The sequence below is a fragment of the Periplaneta americana genome, chromosome 16 (assembly GCF_040183065.1).
Source record: "Periplaneta americana isolate PAMFEO1 chromosome 16, P.americana_PAMFEO1_priV1, whole genome shotgun sequence".
Classification (NCBI taxonomy): Eukaryota; Metazoa; Arthropoda; class Insecta; order Blattodea; family Blattidae; genus Periplaneta; species Periplaneta americana.
The window spans coordinates 7,122,919-7,148,578 of NC_091132.1; positions in this window are offsets into that span (position 1 = coordinate 7,122,919).

Below are 25,660 nucleotides of genomic sequence, written 5' to 3' on the forward strand. Positions count from 1 at the left end.
ACCAGTTCAAATTATATATATAGATGTGTCATTTTGTCTCTCACTCATTAGTGATGTGATTCAATTACAAAAAAAGTGCCTTTTAATATATCGCCTCAACAATTAATTTTAGATAGTACTGCGTACATCCCAATGGCTAAACCGTGGTTTTATAGTAAAAAGAATACTCGGGACGAACTAGCATTATTTTTTAATATATCTTTTAAACAAGCTTTGACTCCGGAATATTTATTCCGCATTAAAAATCTGACATTGCTTTGTATTTTATTGTATTGTATTGTATTTATGTACATTCCATGCTATTCATACATTGCTTCACAGCTAGAATATGGAACAAGTTAAAAAACTTAATCTTTTATAAAGTGTTAATTTATTCTTCAAAGCATTAATTTTTGGAAGCATTGCAAAATGGTATAACCTTAGGATGCTACGAATATGTGTAGTAGAAATAAAAAAGATTGAAATGTTGAATAAGGGATTCGAACCCGAACTGCATACAATGCACTTACTGTTTATATTCGATTCCAGCACGCTACCGCCTGAGCCACGTCGTTACGTTTTGTTGGGCTGCAGCAATGAATAGATAAGCTACAGTCGTTTGACTCGTAATTTTCCATTTTTTTTTTCTTGAACCCAGGCCTATATGGAAAAAAGGCGAGACACGTGTGTTATGGATTTGGCCATACTTTCGCCCAAAATTTTCCCGATCCGAATTCTGACATCTCCTTGTTAGTTCATTTCAATGTGATTTCAACCAAACTTTTTTGTTAATTTTAACTGCTTGAATACTTTGTGACCTGGTAGAGTGTAAGAGAAGGCCCTATGACCTTAACTCTGCCAGTATAAATAAAGAATTATTATTATTATTATTATTATTATTATTATTATTATTATTATTATTATTATTATTATTATTATTATTAAAAAAATACTTTTACGGCTGATATAATAAGCATCTGTGTGTATTACTTCATTGCTCCTTATAATGTGGCCAGATTCAAAGCACTGTATCAGAATAGCCCTCTAGGCATATCATAGTAGCTCATGGTTTTATTTTAATTTGATCCATTATTAAAAAAAATATTTAACTCCAGATCCTTCACATACCGGTATGTCTAAAGTAGTACATGACTTAATTTTTTGAAATTTCTATATGCCTCGACAGAAAAAATTACACGAAAACTTTGATTTCTTGTATCATAATAGCCTTACTTACAACTTACTTACAAATGGCTTTTAAGCAACCCGAAGGTTCATTGCCGCCCTCACATAAGCCCGCCATCGGTCCCTATCCTGTGCAAGATTAATCCTGTCTCTATCATCATATCCCACCTCCCTCAAATCCATTTTAATATTATCCTCCCATCTACGTCTCGGCCTCCCCAAAGGTCTTTTTCCCTCCGGTCTCCCATCTAACTCTCTATATGCATTTCTGGATTCGCCCATACGTGCTACATGTCCTGCCCATCTCAAACGTCTGGATTTAATGTTCCTAATTATGTCAGGTGAAGAATACAATAGCCTTACTTGACCCTATAACAGATGACGAGGGATATAGATAGTTTACTTACTACCACAGAAATCAAATAAAACATAAATCTAATCGACATGAATATCGTACCCGAAGACAAAAGTCTACTTTCCCATTAATTGAGCCTAAATGTCAGCTCTTAAACATGGTGCTAATTTCGGCCCAAGACTATATAATAAAATTACAAACCATTTTTCAAATTTGAAGCTTTTAAAAAAGAAATTTATAAAATTATTCATGATATATAATATTAACAAATATGTGTATTTTTTACCTTTTATTTCTGTCGACTATATTCATGTTTTTATTGAATATCACTGGCTTCTGTCTGATTGTCAATTTATATTAAATGTGTTTTTTTCCTCTCTTTTCCTCTTTCTTCTTTTGTTTTGCTCTTGTGTATTATTTATTGGTTCGAATTAAGTTACTGTATTTAGTAAACAGTCCTTGTAAATTCTATGTTATATTATTGTCTAAAAGACCACACCGTACACGAGCGGTAGTGGCTAGAAACATTTTCGTTTATAATTTTAATTTGCACTCGCTAGCTAGCTAGTTAAATAATTAACATTAAATAAATCGTACCATAGGTCGCCATGGAGACGAGAGAAACGTGTTGGTTCATAATAATTAACAGATTAGAGGGAAAGTATCGTATTAGGGTACTTGCGATTTTATTTGGCTATTGATTTTTACAGTGGGCTATTCGCGACATTTTGGGCTACTGGAAATATTTATTGTTCGACTATTTTTGGGCAATATTTTGTAAAGAAACCTAAAAGCTATAAAAATATAATTTTAAATATTACCAGCTACCACCACCGCCGTCTATGTAAGCGTATACAGTGTTTTAATTATTTCTTGTTGCCGCATACAAGAAATACTAAATTCAACCTGAGTTAAAGATTACAACAATTACAGCTTTGCAGAGATCAATTCACACCTGCACCGCGTCGCAAAGGAACCGCTTCCTCAATTTCGAATCATTGACCTATAACAATTACTCGTCATTTTTAGTGTGTAAATGCAGGCAGTCAATGTCCTTACCAATTCGTTTTCTAAGTTAAATTTTAATGAACCTCATGAGGCTGTCACAGAATAGACCTGTGTGATCAGTGACAAAACACTCTCAAAAAATTATTTTATTATAATCTAAAAAATTGACTCGAAATTATCGCATTTTAGAGAAGATTTTTAATACCATTATGGTATAGCCTATCGTTTATTGGATGAAATTATTGTACAAATAATAATTATCATATAGCGTGGCAACCCTGGATGTACAGAAAATTGTTTTCATCTGTTTTTTTTTTAATATAATAGTTGCAAAAATCTGTCATTTCACTTAACTTAAGAATGTGAAAAATATGAAGTTTCTACAGAGTGTAACAAAAGTTTCTGGTACAGTGAAAATTTTAGTTTTTTTTTTTTTTTTTTTTTTTCAAATATTTGATGGTAAATATCAAATTTTCAACCAAATTATTAATAAAGGATTGCATCACACCACAATCAAGTAGTTCCAACTCCTACACCATAAAATTTGGTCATGCTTCCTGAGAAAATGGAAACTAAACAAGAGAATAATTTTAACATCTGTTACAGAAACTTTTGTTACACTCTGTATATATAATTTTTGCGATGCCCCAAGGGATTTCAAGTTCCTAAAAATTATAATTTTTAGTCTTTTTATATATTTGTTCTATTATTTTGTTTTTCATTATACTGGATGATTCAGGAGGATTTATCGTCCCTTATGGAACTTATTTCCGAAGACATTCTGAAGTTGTTTGTAAAATGCCATCATTCTTGAGTTTTAAGGGTAAAAGAATATTACAGATAAAGAATAAAGTATTCAGGAGTATCATTTCTTTAATTAGCTAGTATTCTGAAGCTAAAAATGTGTTGTGAATTCCATAGTTGCTTCGTACAGATGTTTTAACTACAAAATTACATTTTCTTACGTATTTATCGCAACAATTGTTACAAATCACGCCACTCTTGTAAATTCTTTAAGATTGTACATAAGGATGCATAAATGATCAAGTTCCTAAAGTCGTATGATTTGTAATAGTTTTTTTGACAAGTGCGTAGGAATGATGTAATTTTTAGTTGAAAATTGAAAAATAAAATCTGTGCAAAGCAAGTAACAACACATTTTTAGCTTCAGAACACTAGCCAGAAATGACACTTCTGAATAGTTCATTCTCTATTTGTAATATTTTTACCTTAAAACTAAATAAAAAATGTTTACTATCATTTCGAATTAATGTAACTTTGAAAATATTGAGATTAGGACAAATGTTTATATGACTTTTTTGCTCAGAATGTCTTCGGAAATAAGCTCCGTAAGTAACGGTAAATTCTCGTGAATCACCCTGTATAGCTGGTGAATTGCTGTAAAATCATACATTTAAACTTTATTTGGAGACTCTCAATTGGGGTTGCAGTATAAAGTATTTTTGAGGAGATCCAAAGGGGCAATATATAGCCTATAGTATTTTACATAAAATATGACAGAAATTCCATTTGAACCCATACATTTTTTTAGTTAGAATTTTTTTTTTCAAGAGAATATTAGGATCTAACTAAAGCTTAGATTTGGTTTACATTTTTTTCGGGAGTAATGAAGAATAATCATAACTGAATCTGATAATAATTAAAGAAAATAATTGGTGAAATACTTGCAGAAAACATATCACAACGAATAATTGTTCTTTGTTTCAAAGAAAGGTATCTTCTTGCAAGATGATCCCCTGATGAATCATTTCTTTCTGAGTGGTAACTAAATTAATAGGCCCAATTATCATCTTTCTTTCTGTTCTTTGATCTTGTAAAAATTTATTTCTTGTTTTGGAACACGGCAGTCTTTATCACAATTACAATATTCAATATTTTTGCATTTGCAACTGCATATATTAAATAGTTTTTTTCTCCTCTGAATTTTGCAATTTTGTCACTGTAGTTGTCGTCACTATGTCGTTTCGATCATCAGAACTAAGAAAAATGCAAGTCGGAAGTTTCAGTGTCGTGTCCTGCAGAAAAGTCCCCGTACGTCGGCATGTCGTGCCCAACACTGTACCAGTTCATCACGTGAATCCATAGGTGGAGTTATGGGGAGGCATGGAGGGCAGTGCCCCCCAAACTTGGCCGAACTCTTTCTTTTTTCTATTAACGTCAGAAAATATTGAATTGAAAATATGTTTATTTTTTTTTTCTCTATGATTAAGTTTCTATGCTTAAAGTGATTATAATATTTATTTTAAATTTCTGAATGTGCAAGAATTTCTATACCTCATTTCAGGCATGGAAGCACTGTAGGCTAATGTTTCGTTTGTAACAGCCTGCATATGTTCAAGCAGCCACTTAGAGAAATATGAATAACATACCGCAGAACAATGCAGAAAAAAGAAAAAGAAAAGTGATCCCGGTATAATGTGTAAACTTAAAGACGAGATTAAATAAAATAATTACAATATAGAGTTCATACGATACATTTTATATATATATATATATATATATATATATATATATATATATAAAGAGAGAATTGCGCACAAATGTGCATAGATGTCACTGTAGCACAAATTACTTAATCTGACACATTGGTCTTGCCGTTCACTCACTACAGAATTGTGTCAGTGATTCTTTCCTTTGTTTGCACGTAAGTACATATATATATATATATATATATATATATTTATTTATTTATTTATTTATTTATTTATTTATTTAATCTGACAGGATTAAGGCCTTCTCTTCCATTCTACCAGATAGCACATATAAATACAAAAAAATAAATACAGACGCTGATGAATATAATGCAAATTATGATGAATATAATACAAATTAAGTTATATCTTGCTTTTTTAAATGAACAGGTAAAGTAAATGTTAAATTGGTCCACCGCTGTGGAGTAATGGTTAGCACGTCTGACCATGAAATGAGCGTGCTCAGGTTCAAATCCTGGTTGGGACACGTTACTTGGTTGAGGTTTTTCCTCAACCAATTGAAACAAAATTGCTGAGTAATTTTCGGTGTTGGACCTCGGACTCATTTCGCCATCATTAATTTACATACTCGTATCATTATCCATACAATAGCCCAGGTAAATTTCACGATACTGCGTGCTGTACTTGTACAAGAGCGCGGCTGCTTGACTACCCAATCATTCACAGAATCAGTGGTAAGCACAATAAGCCTCAGGCTGTAGTGCAAGCCTTCGGGTCCCTCTTCCGTACAAGAGGGAATAAGAAGTAAAACTGTCTGTACAGTATATTTTGTTACAATTTACTTTAGTTTACAATACCTGTATTAAATGATCATATTCCGATATACTGTACCAAGGTCAAGCTGTAATGGAGGAGATAAATGATGTCCCCCATAACCTCGTTATATCGGGATTCCATGGTTTTGCTTGACCCCCCCCCCCCCCAAAAGGAAACTGTTCTCTCTCCGCCTATGCGTGGAACCAGGGCTGTGGCTGTAACTGGTGGAGTTCTGCAACAAAGCTAACAATCAGTGTTGCCAACTCAGAATTCCGTTTACCGCTGCACAAGCTTAAAAACCGCTAAACTGTAGTTAAAAACTCCAGATTTTTCTTAACACATCATTTTCAAATTTGAAATATAAACTGTACAGTTTTAGGAACTGGAGAATTTTAGGTTTCAAATTTAAAAAGAAAAAAATTATAATATTTATAATACCGGTACTCTGGAAATTGAAATGGCACTCACCTCTGCCCAGAAGTTTGTTGTGAATGGCAATTTTATATTGTCGAACAACAGAAAAATACTCGCTACTACTCGTATTTTTTTGTGCGTATAATTATCAGTATGGGTAATTAAATCTGAATATTTAGCATTCAATATCACCCTACACCATTTACACCGAGCTTTCGAACTATCACCGGTAACTTCTTCCACCCAATCTTTCAACACATTATGCTTTTTTTTTTTTTTTTTTTTTTTTTTTTTTCACACATCTCTGAACTTTTGTACGTATTTAGTTTTACGCGGCATATTCAAAATTGAATGAAGTAGATGAAGAATATACTGGACACTTCGGAAACAATCACACCAGTCGGTTCGAAATCTGATTTCACACTGAGCTGGAGACGTGTCTGCTAACAATAAGTCTGGTTTTAAGTTTTAAGTATATCTGTGTTACATAAACTCTAATGCGGAATGATAAATTAAATAATATCATCTATCATAAATGAAAATAATAATTCAGTTCATTATCTGTGCTTTATGATTAAATACATTAATTCATTTACAAAAACAATGCATACATTAGATTAAGAGTTTAATGAATCCGGAATACCTTATTTGTAGAGCAACAATGGATGAACCAGGAAACGGATGTGGTTGCACGAAATCGAGTTCACATAAAACGTTAATATTGTGTACTCGCACAATGAAAAAGTGTGTTAACACCATACTAAACTCTGGTTTATGATCAATTATCATTGTCCGCAAGTACATACAAAAAATTATAATATCTTTACAGAAAAATAAACTTAAAAATATCATCTCTCTCTCTCTGCCTGGAATCATAAAAACGCCAAATAAATAGCTAGCCGCTGACGGTAAAATCACAGTCTACTATATACAGTCACGAAGCTTGAGTATTGAGGGTGCTAGAAACAATAGACTGTGACGGTACTATTTTGCATTGCCTGTAATGAGGCGATATTAGCGATCCTAGTGGTGTGCAATTATCTAATGTTTGCATATTTACTACAGTGGCTCCCATTAATATTCTGTTTGACTGGCATGTAAGATTAAAATAAATACACTAATTATTTTAAAAAAATTTAATGAAAATAAAAATGTGCACTATAATAAAAGCAAAAGTATACTCTCTGTTAAATTATATAGATTTATATATAGATTTTAGATACACTCCTTTCTTCTTTCACATCCGAACAAGACATTGCACGTCTCCTAGCTCTTCAAGAGAGTGAGTCTGGAGCTTGGTTACACGCATTACCTTCTCCTCACATCGGCTCCTAATAGATAGCACATCCTTTAAAATCGCAATAGCTTTACGCCTTGGTTGTAAACACTGCCAGCCACACCGATGTATTTGCGGGGGAATTGCTGATATTTACGGTTATCATGCACTCGGCTGTGCGAGGAGCAAGGGTCGCATTCCCAGACATACATCACTCAATGATATCATTAAAAGATCTCTGACTTCTTGTGCCATCCCGTCTCTTTTGGAACCACCAGGTATTAGTCGCGCGGATGGTAAACGACCCGATGGTCTGACCTTAATTCCATGGTCTAGAGGAAAATCTTTAATTTGGGACTCCACTTGCGTTGACACTCTAGCTCCATCTCACTTGCCGAATACCTCCAGACATGCAGCATCTGCTGCTGAATTAGCCGTGAAAAAGAAAGTCAATAAATATGCTCATCTTTTAGACAATTATATCTTTGTCCCCTTTGCTGTGGAGACCTTCGGTCCTTGAAGTCATGACGCTAAAGTTTTGGTATCTCAAATCGGCCAAATTTTGATCTCCATTACTGGTGATCGCCGTTGCACTACTTATTTGCGTCAACGCTTAAGTATTGCTATTCAACGCGGAAATGCAATGAGCGTTTTGGGTACTCTTCCAGAGTCCAGCCCTTTGGACGAACTTTTTCTCCTGTAAAATTTTTTATCTCTATGTAAATGTTTATATTTAGTTTTTATATATGTGTAATTGTAACGGTGAAAATATTGTTAATCAAATAATTATTTTTTTTTTCATAAGTGTATATTATTTTTGGGAGTGTTTTTTTTGTAAGTAATTTTATGAGGTCGTTATTGATATGCTGATAAATTATAGTGATTTAATAAAAAACCTACAACAAAATGAAAAATAATCTTCTCTGTTATATAAATAAAAATTATAAACATTATTACATTATTCTGATAGAACATAGTGCCTCATTAATATTCGATTTGTTCAATTCAATATTTTGTTGAATACCCCTTTTGCCTCAAAACAGTCCTCAAACGCCTTGGCATGCTCCTGGATAACTTCTTAGTAAATTGGGGACTAATTTTCCTCCATTCTTCCGTTAATCTCCGTTTCAGTTCTGTCTTGGAAGTGATAGGAGTTTGTCTGATCTTGCGATTAAGTTCCTCCCACAAATTCTCAATCGGATTTAAATCCGGTGATTGTGATGGGGTTCGGATTGCCTTTGGACAGTTGTATAGAAGCCATAAGCGCACTTTTTGAGCTGTGTGTTTAGGATCATTGTTCTGATAGTACTTGAAACTATCTTTAATCCCTAGACTCTCTGCACTTCGTTTTAAATTGTTTCTCATAATGTCCAAATACACAAGCTGATCCATCACTTTTTTCTATAAAAACAAGTTCACCAACCCCACCTGCTGCCATTTAACCCCATACTATGACGTTGCCCCCACCAGGTTTCACTGTTGGCAACAGATTCTTTTTTTCGAGTTCTTCATTTTTCTTACGCCACACGTACTGTTGTCCATCCGATCCGAAGACGTTAAATTTGTTTTAATCAGCAAATATCACATCGTCCCACCAGCTTTCCTCTTTATGGACATGTTCCCTTGCGAACTGAAGCCGCCTCCTTTTATTTATTTCATTTATGTAAGGTTTTTCCTACATACTCTCCCATTAAACCCATTTTTCCTCAAAACTCTTCGAATTGTTTCGGCACCTACCTGCTTGCCAAAATCCTCACGAACATATGCTGCAAGTTTCGTTGCACTTAGTCGAGGATTTTCTTTTATTTTCTTCAGGATGGAGCGTTCTTCACGTTCAGTTAATTTTTTCGACTGCCCTTTTTGTGGTATGGACTCGATTCTGTCTTCGTTTTTGTATCTTCTTACTATATCCCCAACTGTACTCTTACTCACACGTAATATTTTGACTATTTCTGTGTATTTTAGCCCTTTTTCGTGATGATAGATCACAAGTTGTCGCTGGTCAAAAGTTGGGCTGTTTCCTTTGCGACCCATTTTACGACTTGTACTCCAACCTCGCCTGAGCTGTGCACAACGTGTGGACAGAATGATTGCACGTTCGCTACTGAACCCTACAATACTGTCAGCAGAAAACGTGCCTTAGATTGGAATCAAATAAATCAAAACCGAATATTAAAGAGGGTGTACTTTGATGTTACTTAGAGATTATTTGTTATTACATCGTAAATATTAAACTTTCGATGTAAATGTTTTAACATTATGTGCAAAGTGTTTAAATGTTCTATCTGCAACGAAATGCAGGTTCACTTGAACGCAGAACAAAACATCAATAGCAAAATACTGTAAAATCAATCACGAACCGAATATTAAAGGGAGCCACTGTACGTATTGAGCTTCGCGACTGTATATACTAGACTTTGATAAAATTATACTTCTTTGTAGTGTAGAAAATTTGTTATAACCGGCCAAGTACGATGCACCCGATTTGTTTTGTTGCCCCTTAGGTAGAACAGCAGAATCAGCTGGGCGGTGCTTTCTATAGCACGCAACAATGAAGCCTTTTTTTTTTTACGAAAATGTGGGGACTCTCTCCCTGCTCACCCGATTCCGATCACATTGGAAATGTACGGCTAGAGGTGAAGAAAGAAAGAAAGAAATGGAATCAACTGAGGATAAATAATGTCTTGTGGGCTCAAATTCAAGAAGCCTGGGACACACTACCGACATCTGATGTCATTTCAGGCGAGTAATTCGGCCTGGCGGGTCACATAGTGTATAAGAGAAAATTTTTTTTGTCATTTTTTCATATAAGACCATTTATTTTTCTTGGGATTTGTTCCTTCATTATTTATTTTCATTGGTATCACAAATGATTTAAATATAAAAAAGACAGTAATCGGGATGCTAAAGTGTTTTGTTAAACAAAACGTAAAAGTAAACTTGAGGCAGAACTCGACTCCAGGACCTTACAATCGGTACACGAGCACTTTAAACCCTCCAGCCATGAGAACACTGTAGGTCGGGTATTTCTTTATGGTATATTACACGTACTCTTCATGTATAAGAGAAACCGCAAAGGATCGAAGGAAAACATAACTTTCTAGTATGAATGCAGCTTTATACGAGTGCTTCCAAAGTCTGTCGATCTCCAATTAGTTTCTCGAGCTTTAGCATTTTCTTTGCCTTACGGTATGCCATGGAAATTAGAAAAATTCAAGTTGGAAGTTCAGTGCGTGCTATCAAAAAGCCCCTGGGAGTCAGTCTACCGTACCCCAGATGTTCTTTACAAGAATAGTTTCAATAGTGATTGAAAACATCTGCAGTAATAATTCGATATAAACTTGTTTAATAATTAATGCGTTGTTTTGAGCAAAGAAGCATTAATTTTCAATACGCGGATCCCTGAAGGTAGTTAATGTTCTATAAATAGTTCGACTGCATTTAAGGGTTCGATAACAGTTTTTTCTTTTTATACTCTTTCTTGATATCGTAGTCCAATAGCAGTGATTCTAGAAGGTTCTAGTTACCACTACTTCAAAACCGAAATATGTAGGCGATGAAACATACGAGGTGGCTCGGAAAGCAACGCACAACAATTTCTTTACAGCTGTAACTACTGAGTGAAGATGGAATGTGTCTACTTTTGAAGAAAAACGAAGAATTCGAGTGAAATCCACAGGGAAATATTGGATGTGTATGCCGCTTGATTGGACCATAGCAACATCTCCAGGTTCTTCGAAGAAGTCTGCCGACGAAGCAAGTTCCGGCCGACCAGTGATCGCTGCAACACCACCCAGTGTCAGAGGCATTCAGACGGCAACCATCCACCCTACAGTCCAGATCCCGCACCGTCTGTCTTTCATCACTTCCTAGGAGGCCAACGCTTCGTTTTGGATTAAGAAGTGAAATCAGTCGTGTTCATGAAAAACAGAGTTTTGTGAACGAAGTGTAGTGAATGTGGTGTCACGATGAGAGAAATGTGACGAGAGGCTTGATTCCAATGTCGAAGAATAGGTAAAATCTGTAGCGTACTTGTGTATTATTTCGTTTTGCTTACGTATGAAATACGTTGCCAATTGTTGTGCGTTACTCTTCGATCCACCCTCGTATTATGAACCAAAATGTTCCACAGCAGTACCTATAAAAACTTGAATCCTGCCTTCGTAATTATTCACGGTTCGAAACTCTGAAACTCGTGACAGAAAAGTGAATGATAGCGACAGACTAATATTGAATACAAAATATTCCGGTAATCAGTATACGTCGACATGATCTAGCTCCATGCGGGTTGTCATTGATCTCGTATATCTCATATTTCTGTATAACATAGTCTGAATCCAACGTTCCTCATTATCTACCTAGGTTGTGACGTTCTCATGGTTGTGTAGCTAGAAATTACATACTCAAAATATATTTAAGTAAATGCATAAATTTTGTCTGTTCTTTACACGTACCTCCTTATTATGTGCGTTATTTATTCCGAACGAAAAAAACAAACAAACAAATTAATTTGAGGGATTGCAGATAACTTACGTAAGAAGAAATAATATGAGAAGAGCAAATGAATCGATGAAACATTATCCAATGAAATACGCGACTATAAGAACCGTTGGAAAGCCGAAAGAAAATAAAGAATTAACATAACAGATCGACTGCACATGTTTAATATAAAAATAAAATTCGTAACATTCACGTGATGTCAGTGTAAGTTATTTTGATTCCTCCTGCGAAACCATTAAATACCTCCCACATGTCTTGACTGATATTTAGGCTGCCTAACCAAAAATGAACGGCTTAAATCAGAGACCTTATACAATCTGGACGGGGTTTTCTGTAGCGACACCGAAGTTTTTTTTTTTTTTTTTTTTTTTTACGAAAAAAAGTTGAAAAATGGTCTAATTTTCAGAGGGAAGTTTGTTTGAAATGTAAAGAATTCATGTCTGTATGTATGTATGTATGTATGTATGTATGTATGTATGTATGTATGTATGTAGGTGTGGTGTAAGTGTGGTGTAAAAGTAGTGTAAGTGTGGTGTGGTGTGGTGTAAGTGTGGTGTAAAAGTAGTGTGTGTGTTGTGGTGTGAGTGTGGTGTGGTGTGGTGTGGTGTGGTGAAAGTGTGGTGTAAAAGTAGTGTAAGTGTGGTGTGGTGTGGTGTGGTGTGGTGTGGGTGTGGTGTGGTGAAAGTGTGGTGTAAAAGTAGTGTAAGTGTGGTGTGGTGTGGTGTGGTGTGAGTGTGAGTGTGACGTAAGTGTGGTGTAAATGTGGTGTGGTGTAATCTGTGTATGTGTTTATTCACACTGCAAATGGGTAAATACCCGATGGCAATGGTAACTAATTACACTCAATAATGACAATTAATAATAATGATAGAAACGATCATGATTTTAAAATCAAATATAGGAAACAAAGAACAGAGTTCGACTTATCGATTATTATTGACACGTGAAGTACACGCAATGTGGCCGGAACCTAGAAAATTCGAACGGATTTAAGTAAATTCGTTATCTAGAAGCAAAATTTTGATCCCAATATCTAGAATTCTGTAGTGCCTGAGATGAACAGATATTCGCTTTGACGATAGTAGTTTAGTTTTCAGTACTGGTTTGTCCTGCTGAATAATAAGTACTGTACTGTGGAAGATGCTGCAGTGTCGGAGGTGAAGAGGATGAAGAGGATGTATGTATGTATATTATATGTATGTATGTATGTATGTATGTATGTATGTATGTATGTATGTATATTTTTCCTCACCATGATCTCCGGGGAAGATGCTGCAGTGTCGGAGGTGAAGAGGATGAAGAGGATGTATGTATGTATATGATATGTATGTATGTATATTATATGTATGTATGTATATTATATGTATGTATGTATGAATTATGTAGGTATGTATGTATATTTTTCGTCACTGTGATCTCCGGGGAAGATGCTGCAGCGTCGGAGGTGAAGCAGATGAAGAGGAGCTCACCACCCTCACCCTGATCTCCGGGGAAGATGCTGCAGCGTTGGAGGTGAAGCAGATGAAGAGGAGCTCACCACCCTCACCCTGATCTCTGGGGAAGATGCTGCAGCGTTGGAGGTGAAGCAGATGAAGAGGAGCTCACCACCCTCACCCTGATCTCCGGGGAAGATGCTGCAGCGTCGGAGGTGAAGCAGATGAAGAGGAGCTCACTACCCTCACCCTGATATCCGGGGAATTGCAGCAGCACACTTACTTATATTGTAAAACATAATCCTGCATGTACAGATAATCTTCAAAAGGCATACAGTACGTTATTTTGTAATTTTCCAATGAAATTTCAATAACTAAAAATTTCTATAAATCGAACTATTTTTTTTGGTCCCATTGCGATTCGAGAAATCTAGGTCAGACTGATTATTATATAAGATAATAAGGACACAAAATTCTTTTATTATAGAAAATTAAACGAGTTAAAATTTCTTAAAAATTGGATGGCTGCGAAAAAATTACGTTTCAAAGATTTTATAAGAATAATCATGAATATGTTCTATTAGAACATAGAATAATATTAATAAATATACCATAATATGAAGTTACTACTGCCAGCGGGTATTTGGTCATCTGCAGTGTAAATAAATATATACAGACAAAGCCTAACTCTACAAATGCAAGTTGGAAGTTTCAGTGTCGAGTGCTATAGAGAAGTCCCTGGACGTCAGCCTGCCCCAGATGCTCCGTACAAGAATCTGACTGCCTTGCCCAACGCTGTGTAGATGTGTCACATTGACCCAGAGCTGCGGCTGTAATTGATGCAGTGCTGCATCATAACTGACGAAACTGTGAGTATTGCAGTGTCTTACCAGAATTTATTTCTGTGTATTACTGAAATTCTTGTTGTAACTGGTCAATTACATTGCACCCATTTTGTTTTATTGTCTCTAAAGAAGAACTTTAGTATCACTTGAACGTCAGGCTGCCATGCCCCAGAAGCTCCGCAGAATAAAGAAGAAACCACCACAGAAGAAAGAAGAAACCACCGCAGAAGAGAGAAGAAACCACCGCAGAAGAAAGAAGAATACCTCCGCAGGAAGAATACCTGCCCAACGCTGTGCAGATGCGTTATGTCGACCCAATGCTGTTGCTGTAATTAATGGAGTTCTGCACCATAACTAACAAAGCTGTAAGTATTGTAGTGTCTTACCAGAATTTACTAAATTAGTGAGATCGGAAAATGAAAGGTACACATGAAACAGACATAATAACGAGCATATTGGACAATAGTGTAATAAGTTTTAGTATCTAGTATTATTAGAAACAGTGTGTGTTCGATATAGTCTAAGTGATCTGAAAATCAAGAACAGAGTGTTAAAAGTGTCAATTCTGAATGAATTAGAGAAGTGTAATAGGAAATTAAGTATAACGAGAGAGATAATTGAAAATAGGTGAGGAGTCTGGCGGAGCAGACTAGCTAGGATAGCAAGTATAATAGGTAGAAAATTAGTGAGATCTGAAAAAGGAAATGCATACAACAAACAGACATAATAATGAACTTATTGGACAATGGGGTAGTATGTTTTAGTAACAAGTATTATCAGAAACAGTATGTGTTCGATATAAGTGTACTGAAAATCAAGAACAGAGTCGTAAAAGTGGCAATTTAGGATGATCTAAATCAAGTTGTTAAAGTTTTAAAGGTGAGAATTGTCGAATGATCTAAATCAAGCTGTTGGGTTTTTTAAAGATGGAAAGAATTGATCAATTTAAAGAGCATCTATATAAGGTATATTTGCAATGAACGTAATTGTGGCACCGGATACAAAAATTGTGAGGTCCACATTACATGGATGTAAATGTTGGCAATCAAATACAATACAATACCAGAGTTTACTTCTGTGTACTACTGAAATCCTTGTTGTAACTGTTCAACTACATTTCACCTGTTTTGTTCTGTTGCCTCTAAGGAAGAACTGCAGAATCAGAAGAATACCACCGCAGAAGAGAGAAGAAACCACCGCAGAAGAAAGAAGAATACCTGCCCAATGCTGTGCAGATGCGTTATGTCCACCCAATGCTGTGTTCTGTAATTGATGGAGTTCTGCATCGTAACTAACAAAGCTGTAAGTATTGCAGTGTCTTACCAGAATTTACTTCTGTGTACTACTGAAATTCTTGTTGTAACTAGGGAGCAGATGTTTATGTGCTAAAAAATTTAAATATATTTATTTTTATGTGCTAAAAAGTACGAAAATATTTGCTAAAAATAAAAAATGACAAAAATGCCTTACTCAGCTTGGAAAAAAAAAAATGTTACTAGGTACTCACCAACCACACTTGAGTGCTAGTAGTTGTCCGAGAATTGCAGTGAACAACAAAGGTCATCTCCAAATTCTCCATCACAAATGCATGCCGATTATCTCTGAACGACGACTTATACTGTGAAAACGATCTTTCCACATCACAGGACGTCAGACATGCATATTTAAAGAGAGGAATGTCACAAATACCTACACCGTCAATTTCACCTACAGGCACACACTCCAATACTTGAGCAACTTTACACATTTTTTTATATCCACCATTTTTCCCAAACACATTCTGGAATTTGTCCCTTAGTACTTGTACTTCTGAACCTGGTAGCGAGTCTAGTTTAATTTTCATGGCACGCATCTCCCTGTTTCAGACAACAGGTTTTTGGATGTTTCGAGTTTTTTTATGGAGTCACATAAAAAGCTTAGATTTGCTAATAGGAAAGCCAAATCGTTTTTTAAACAACCATCTTTCAGTACATCTTGAAGGATATCCATTGACGAACCCTGATAACAGGAAATCACAACAAGACGTATTGCCTTACTTGATGGACATGAGCAAGAGATGAGAGATTTGTTTAAATTAAATAATGTTCATACCAGAGCGCTTATCTGTTGTGTTTCACAAACAAAGCGTGGAATGAAATCATCTTCAGCAACAATAAACATTCCTAATTATGTGTTGCAAGATCTCTCCTCCTTGTCCACGTTAATTTATTCTCTAATAATAACACTGATATGCTGCCTAGCAGTTCTCAGAACTTGATGCGAAACTATTACAAAAATGGATCACGGATACACCACACAGCGCATAGAAACTCGAAACAATCAAGAATTCTTAAAAAGATAACATACTTCTGAGTGACATAATTGATTTAGTTTTAAAATGTTTAAAAGTTCTTGTAAAAAAGTTATTTAAGTAAAAAAACTCCTAGATTTATGTGTTTATAATAGATTTCCTGAAAATATGTATTTACACATTTTTTTTGTGAAAATATGTGTTTTTATGTGAAATAAAATTCTGGTTTTAAACTTGAAACTTCATGTTCGGAATTTTTAACTTTGTTAATTGTGTTTTATATTTAATTACATAGAAATTCGCTCCTTAGTTGTAACTGTTCAACTACATTTCACCCGTTTTGTTTTGTTGCCTCTAAGGAAGAACTGCAGAATCAGAAGAATACCATCGCAGAAGAGAAAAGAAACCATCGCAGAAGAAAGAAGAAACCACCGCAGAAGAAAGAAGAATACCATCGCAGGAAGAATACCTGCCCAACGCTGTGCAGATGCGTTACATCGACCCAATGCTGTGACTGTAATTGATGGAGTTCTGCACCATAACTAACAAAGCTGTAAGTATTGTAGTGTCTTACCAGAATTTACTTCTGTGCACTACTGAAATTCTTGATGTAACTGGTTAATTACATTGCACCCGTTTTGTTTTGTTGTCTCTAAGGAAGAACTGCAGAATCACTTGAACGTCAGGCTGCCATGCCCCAGATGCTCCGCAGAAGAAAGAAGAAACCACCGCAGAAGAAAGAAGAATATCTCTGGAGGAGAATACCTGCGGAAGAATATCTCCGGAGAAGAATACCTGTGAGTATTGCAGTGTCTTACCAGAATTTATTTCTGTATACTACTGAAAGTCTTGATGTAACTGGTCAACTACATTGTACCCGTTTTGTTTTGTTGCCTCTAAGGAAGAACTGCAGAATCAACCACCTGGATGTCAAGCTGCCGTGGCCCAGATGCTCCACAGAAGAATACCTCCGTAGAAGACCGGTGAGTATTGCAGTGCCTTTCTAGAATATTACGTCTATGTACTATAGAAGTATGTGTTGTTACAGTCCAAGTACAGTGCACCTATTTTTTGTTCTTTTTCCAGATAGAACCTGACCGGGGTTTCTATAGTACGCGACACTGAAGGACGTTTTTGACGAAAACAGTGGAAGAATTGACTACTTTTGAGAGAGAACGTACTTTGAAATGTGAAGAATTCATACAGGACGTCACTTGACTTAAAACCATATCAGAAGTTGGATTTCGAAAGAATAAAGAGGTAGAATTGGCCCTTCTACCCTTTATTTAGTTGCCTCGTAAGTGATATCTTATTGGTCTCACCTATGAGGTTGAAACCTTTCTTCGGACAGTTGACTAAACAACAACACTTCAGAATGATTGCCAAACGGACATTTCACTTCACTTAGCATATGCAAGACATACCAAAAGACTAAACTCAACTAACCTAATCAGTCGCAGATTCACGTATGAAAGGAAACCTAAACTAACCTAACCTAACCTTATCCAATATATCTCAGACTCGTATATGCAAGACATATGAAAAGCCTAAACTAACCTCTTCTAGACTGTCACAAATTTCAGAACCCAGGACTTAGACAAATTAGACTTGGACGTTCAGTGTCGCGTGCTGCCGTGTTCCAGATGCTTGGGCAATGCAAAGCTGGTGTGCTTCTCCCCCCTGTGAGTATCACAATGTCTTACAAGAATGTTACTTCTGTGTACTATTGGAATATTTGTTGTAACTGGCTAAATCTCTATGAAACACCTGCGAGCCACATAGTGTTGGGATATGGGTGTATTCCTGGGGGAAGAGATTTGAGAATATTCCGGATGTTTTTGGGAATATTCTCAAACTGAGATTTTTTTCACTATTATTAATTTTCTTTACTCTGACAAATATTGTAAGTTAAACCCGTAGGGCAGCATAGAATGTAGCGAGCAATAACAGTAAGCACACGATAATTCCCGCATTTCACCAGGAAAGTTTTGAACCTGTTGACTTGTTAAGGAATGACTGAGTCAGTTATCTGAAAGAAGCGGATTTACAGACTAATACATTTGAAAACACAATGCAATCGTTAGATTTATATTTATTTAAAATGATACTTCTGAAAGCAAAATATCTATCACTTTTCTTTATTTGCTGCCAAGATAGTAACTATGTTTGCATTTGGGAACATTTTTAGTTAAGACGAAAACTTACTTGGTAATAGAGGAATATTAGCCAATTATTATAATCTCGCTATATGTTTTTGACACAGTAAAAATTAAGATAAAATGAAAGAATATAAATTTTAAACTTAAATACTTAGAGTATGTAGGTAAATTATAAACAGTTCAGTGAAACCTGAAGAACACTGAATTTTTGTACACCATCATTGATAGATAAATGCCCCCTTTGTCTCTTTGATGCTCCCTGTGTTTAGCGGGTTGCATTCAATACCGTCACAACTCTCATCGGCAAGATGACCAATTTGCAGACCTCTGTTTTGAGATGTCTTTTAGACTGACATCTATATTATTTTTTATGTATTACTGTGTATGTTAACTCCAATCTGAAATAGCAATGTTTTTTTGTCAAAAGATTCAAATTTAGTCTACGGGTGTTGAACTAAGTTTCATGTAGGATCGCACCCCAGGTAAAATACTGTCGTTGAAAATCACATATTTAATACTTTCGTAAATCATTATTTACGACGCTGTTTTAGTAGTTGGAGGTATACAATTTTAATAATAAAATAGTAAATTATCAAAGGTTTTGGTGTCCCGGGGTCGACTCTCAGTGAATTTTTCTTGAAGGAGAAAAATTGCCTGGATGTCTAGATAGTCTGGATGTCTTTGTGCATTCATATTATACCTGATGATCTTTGAGATTGTAGGGAGAAAATAATGGTGATGTAAAGAAATTAATTTTGAGGTGTTCATGGAAGTGCAGGTTTTTTTAATTCTTCAAAAAATGTTTGGGCACTACATTTCTTCCAGTGTACCGCCATAGTACAAAATTTGCACAATGGGCGCATCCATATCAGTGGCCAAAATGGACGTGGTTTGGTCCATATTCCACATTCACACCTCGACAGGGTATGAAGTGCTTGGGGTATTAGGAGTCAACTTGACAAAGAGTGTCAAAACATGTATTTTGAGTCTAGATCCCTAATATTTGCAATGTCTCATATCTCCTCCATCTTCTCTTTTGTAATATCAGTCTCTTATAGTTTATATCTTTTAAGGGGAGGCAGAGGTGAAATTTTCGAACAAAACTGATGAGAAAATGAAAATTTGGTTTTTTCCATTTTTATTATCTTTATTTTGATATTCCGATGTTAGTTTTTGATTTTGTGCCCTTAAAAGTATTAAATTAAAACCAAGATAACTGTATTACTATATTATTTCCATAATAAACTAATACTTATCATTATTTATATACCTTCTCTGAACATATAAATAAAAAGAAATATTGAAAATTTCTTACAATATGGTGCATGGAGCATTTTATATCAGATGATATAAAGTCTTATAAAATTATTAATATTTACAGAGCTATTGTACTTAGAAAGATGAAACTTGGTATGTCCATTACTAATAACATACTTAGCATCCATGATCAATTTAAAACAAATCGGATAAATTTTGTGGATTTTGAAATATTCACCTCTGCCTCCCCTTAACATATCTGTGACTTTTAATTGTTGAGTGTGGTGTTGTAATAGTGTATTGTATTGACTCTTGTGTAATGGGAAATGTTTATTCTTTGCAGGGAGAGGCTCTCGCCACCTGGACTGGATTTGGTAAAGTGTTACTCTTTGAAATATCAGTATCTTTGTATTGTATTGTATCCGTATATCACTTCAGAGACAGGTAATAGTACTACAAAGTCAAAGTCTTAATTCATAGTCGCAGTCTAGTTTAAATATACTAAAGCATTAGTATCAGTTATACAGGTCGCATTAGGAATCGGTTCTATAGGTGATATTCAGCATAAAATGTCATATGAACATGAGTTCGATTATTATTAGTTTGAAAATTATTTTTTAAAATCCGAACGTCTTAATGTGAATCAGGCTTTGGAGTTGCGTCATAATAGAAACATAGGAAATTAAACTAGATAGAGGGTTGCGCATTGACGTGAAGTACGGGGGAAAAGGGAAGAAAGGTCAGGTGATTTTCAGGTACAGCCATGCCAAGGCACGGAATGCTACGTGCACGCCATTCACATGCGTGCGGCCAAGGACATCGAAGTGGACGAGGCAACATCCGCTTCCAACTGTGGTATGTTTATTTTGTGTTTCAAACTGAGGTATGTTTATTTTGTGATTGCTGTAGTACAGTAGTTTGAATTAATATTTTTTTGTATTTCAAGTGCATAATTCCTAGTTCTACTCAAGACTATTGCTATATTCGTAGGATTAGTGAGTTATTTTACGACTTTATCAACATCTTAGGTTATTTAGCGTCTGAATGAAGTGAAGGTAATAATTCCGGTGAAATGAGTTAAGGGTCCAGCACCGATTCGTAGGATTCAATCAGCTGTAATTTCTTAACTGTTCATATGACATTTTATGCCAAAACAGCTTGTAGACTTGATTCCTAAAGTGCGGGTCGTTAGTTGTGAATCATCCAGTATAGGCTACAAAAGTTTTAAGTTAGATTTTTTTATATCCATAGGGAGGCTATTAAACATTGTTACTGCCATATAACTCACTCCTTTTTGATAGTACGATAGACTTGCCGATAAAGTAATTTTTTGACGAGTATTTATACTATGAACTGTTGAATTAGTTACAAATGATACACATGACGGTTATTTAAAAGTAAATTGCTTTCAGTTTTCCATTATAGAAAGAACGGACAAAGACAAGATATTGTTGTCTGCCAAACAACTATTTGTAGATTTTCACAGAAACGCACAATTAAGCTTTCCTAATGCCACCTAATGCACGGGTTACCAGATATTAGATCTACCAAGGAGGGACATCCCTTTTCCATCATATACAGTACTTAAATTTTGTCTTAAAGAATAAGTGATATGAATATGGATAGAGTTGACATTTTCATGACTGAACAAAAAAAAAAAAAAAGAATGCAAAATTATCCTTTATATGCAGTTGAAGACATTAATAGGAATCTCAAAACTGCAATTTTAATAAAAAAACATATTGTAGGTGCAGTTTTCCAAGTACAAAACAATATTTATCTGGCTGGAAGTTACATCACGTTGGCAAAATATTCGTTTTTTCCAAAGTGCAAACCTACATTGTTAAGAAAATTAATTTAAATTTAAGGTAATTATTTAGGCCTAAAGAAAATACTAGTTAATAGTAGTTAACTAGGTAATGATAAAATTATACAAATGATGTTAATTTTCTAAAGGAGGGACTTTTTGCGTCCTGCCTCGAATCGAAGCGGGACTCAGGATTTTTATATGAAAATCGGGACATGTCCCGCCAAATTGGGACATCTGGCAACCCTGAATGCCACCTATTTGTGTGCAGCAGTTTTTCCTAATCTGTTATACGGATTTCGGTTATAATTGGTATCTATGAGTCAGTTTATCCGGGAATTGCATTGTATGAGATACATTATAGACATAGCCATGCAGGACTAAATTTGGCGGTGGATGCATATTTTCAATCAAATCCCACTTTTGTTGTGACTACCGTATTCCAAAGTACATACCAGTGCAAAATTTTATCAGATGTGTTTTGTGATTATTTATATTTATTTATGAGTGTGTTATAATACAAAAGTCACTTGCGGGATGTGGAAAATGATATTATTCTAAAATGACAAATGTAGGACCATCACGAAGACAACAAAGGACATTATAATGATCACAACAAAGAGGACTACAAAAACGACGACTCTACAACAAGGACCATGATAAGTATCATGATATAGACCACAATAAACACTGCAATAAGGACTATGGTAAGGATTATGACAGAGGCCATGACCAAAAAAAGGGAAATATACCAAGAGTTTCCTTATATGATAAGGACATAATTTTAAATAAATAACTTAAATATATAGGTGTAATCCTTGATGCCCAACTGATTTGGAAAAGTCATGTGGAATATCATACGCAATTTAGCTGGATTGCCCGGGTATAAGCATAATCAGGTGTAATTACCAGTATCTTGGGAAACATATTGTCCTCAGAGGATTTTCAGGAAATTAAACCCAGACATATTGCAAAGTTTGCTGTCGCATTGCGGTCTTTTGGGTTGATTTAAACCTTATGGGGTGAAGAATGAGCCATTAGTACCCAAGTGCTATTATCGAAATACACACCTTTAAATTAAAAGAAAAAAGGAAAATAAAAAGAACAAATAACCAAAATAAAGACAATGACAAAGATACAAGAACTATGATAAAGAACAACATGAGCACAATGACAAGGTCAACAAATATCAAAATAATCAGGTCATAGAGCACGATAGTCACAAAAAGGATAATGATAAGAAAGACAACAAGAATTACAATAATAATATAAGTTGCTGACTTCATGTACGTAGGCCGTACTTTCGTTTTAAGGTTTACATGATGAATGACTTGACGCTAATACTTTCACAGATGTATTACCAACTGAACCTTTGTGCATTGCTAATTTTTTTTTTTTAATTCGTACTAAGGTTTATTACATTCCCATGCTTCGTGTGCTCTTGCTTGTTGAATAAAAGTTGATAGGTTGATAACAGTGGTGCAGGTGTAAGCAAAATTGTAACAGGGCATTTCGTGAGCAGTGTCCAAACTTGTAAATACAAAGTTTAATAAGGTGACAGTACCAGGTTAGAGAAAAAAGCTATTTTCCAAATTCCATGCAAATTTTTTACTTTCTCATGATTTGTATAGGTGTAGTGGTGTTGAATAATCTTTGACGACTTCATACTGACACATGGACAGCTGCAATAAGGACTGTAGTCCTGGATAGTTGTTGCTGAATTGATGCCAAATCGTATACAAACTGACAGCATCTTTGTTTACTGATTTCATACAAATGTGACTTAATCTACAAGTCATAAAGCTACATTAATAACTGAGTTCATGCATAAATATTTGTAAGTAGAAAAATTGGAATTGTAGGTCTCCTCTGCTTTGTTGTTGTCGTTGTCGTTGTCGCTGTCGTTATCGTTGTCGTTGTCGTCGTCGTCGTCGTCGTCGTTGTTGCTGTTGCTGCTGGCATCGTCATTGTCATTGTCATTGTCGTTGTTGTCGTTGTCATTGTTTCTGTCATTGTTGTTATTGTCGTTGTTGTCGTTGTTGCTGGCATCGTCATTGTCATTGTCATTGTCGTTGTTGTCGTCGTTGTAGTTGTTTCTGTCATTGTTGTTATTGTCGTTGTTGTTGCTGTCATTGTTGTCATTGTCGTTGTCGTTGCTGTCATCCTTGTTGTCATTGTCGTCGTTGTTGCTTTCATCGTTGTTGTCATTGTCGTTGTCGCTGTCATTGTTGTCATTGTCGTTGTCCTTGTTGCTGTCATCATTGTTGTCATTGTCGTTGTTGCTGTCGTCCTTGTTGCTGTTGTTGCGTCGTTGTTGCTGTCATCGTTATTGTCATTGTCGTTGTCATTGCTGTTGTTGCTGTCATTGTTGTTGTTGTCATCATTGTTGTCATTGTTGTCATTGTCGTCTTTGTCGTTGCTGTCATTGTTGTCATTGTCGTTGCTATCATCGTTGTTGTCATTACCGTTGTCGTCATCATTGTTGCTGCCATCGTTGTCATTGTCGTTGTCGTCATTGCTGTCATCATTCTTGCTGTTGTAGTTGTTGTCATTGTTCTGAAAAGTAATTCACGACTTCCTACTAACACTTGGATGGTTGCAATAAGATCTCTAGCATTGCATACATTTCCAAATTTTAGTCAGGGTTTATAGAAGACTGGCAGTGATTTTTTTAAGTAATTTTACTTGAGGACTGACTTCATTCTCAATCCTATAGGGCAGGAATAAGAACTGAAGTGTTGAATAGATTTTTTCCCAAATTCATAGCAAGATTTATTAGATTTCAATATTTGCGTGTACTGGTGTTCAGTAGTGTTTCACGACTTCATCATCATCATCATCATCATCATCATCATCATCATCATCATCATCATCATTGGCTCAACAACTCATTGAGAGTCCTAGCCTTCCTCAGTATTTTATTCCAGCCGTCTCTACTTCTGGCTTGACTGTCCACATTCGTGCACCAATAAAGTTGGCATTCTCGTATACATTATCCTCCCATCTGCTCTGTTTCCTTTGGATCTGCTTCCTCCAGAATTGGATGTAAAGGCTCTTTTAGCGGGTCTAGTATCGTCCATTCTTACCAGGTGTCCAGCCCAATAATTTTAATAACTGTTATAATATCTGGCTCCTTAAACAGATCGTATATTTCTTTATTATATCTAATTCTCCATTTATTATTTATTTTGACGGGTCCATAAATTGCTCTCAGAATTTTCCTCTCGAAGATACTAAGTCTTCTGATGTCCTGTTTGTTCATAGTCCAAGTTTCCAAGGCATACGTCAACACCGGCCTAATAAGCATCTTATAGGCTATGTTCTTATTTTAGTTGAGATGGTTAAGAATTTTGATTTAATATATTTCAGTAGTCCAAAGTAACATTTATTTGTTATAGATATTCTTCTCTTAATTTCAAGACTGGTGTCGTTGTCATTATTGATCATGGAGCCAAGATATATACAGTTTTTTCCATATTCAAATTTGTAATTTTCAATTGTAAGATAAGTTGGTGCTTTATTAATTTTCCTTTACGTCCGGAGATCATGTATTTAGTCTTGCTCTCATTAACTCTCAATCTCATTGTCTTTGCTGCCTTTTCCAGGGAGATAAATGCCTCTTCTAGTGCTTTCTGTGACCTAGCAATAATATCTAGGTCGTCTGCGAATGCCAGAACATGAACAGACTTGTAATATATTGTGTTAGTTGTCTGTATTCTTGATTCTCTTATCGCCATGTTAAATAGCAAGCAGGCCAATGGAGCTCCTTGTCTTATACCTCTGCTGGTTTCAGATTCCCCTGATAAATCTGACTGGATCTTAATACAGTTTATAGTTTCTTTCATTGTCATCTGGGCCAGTCTAATGAGTTTATTAGTTATTT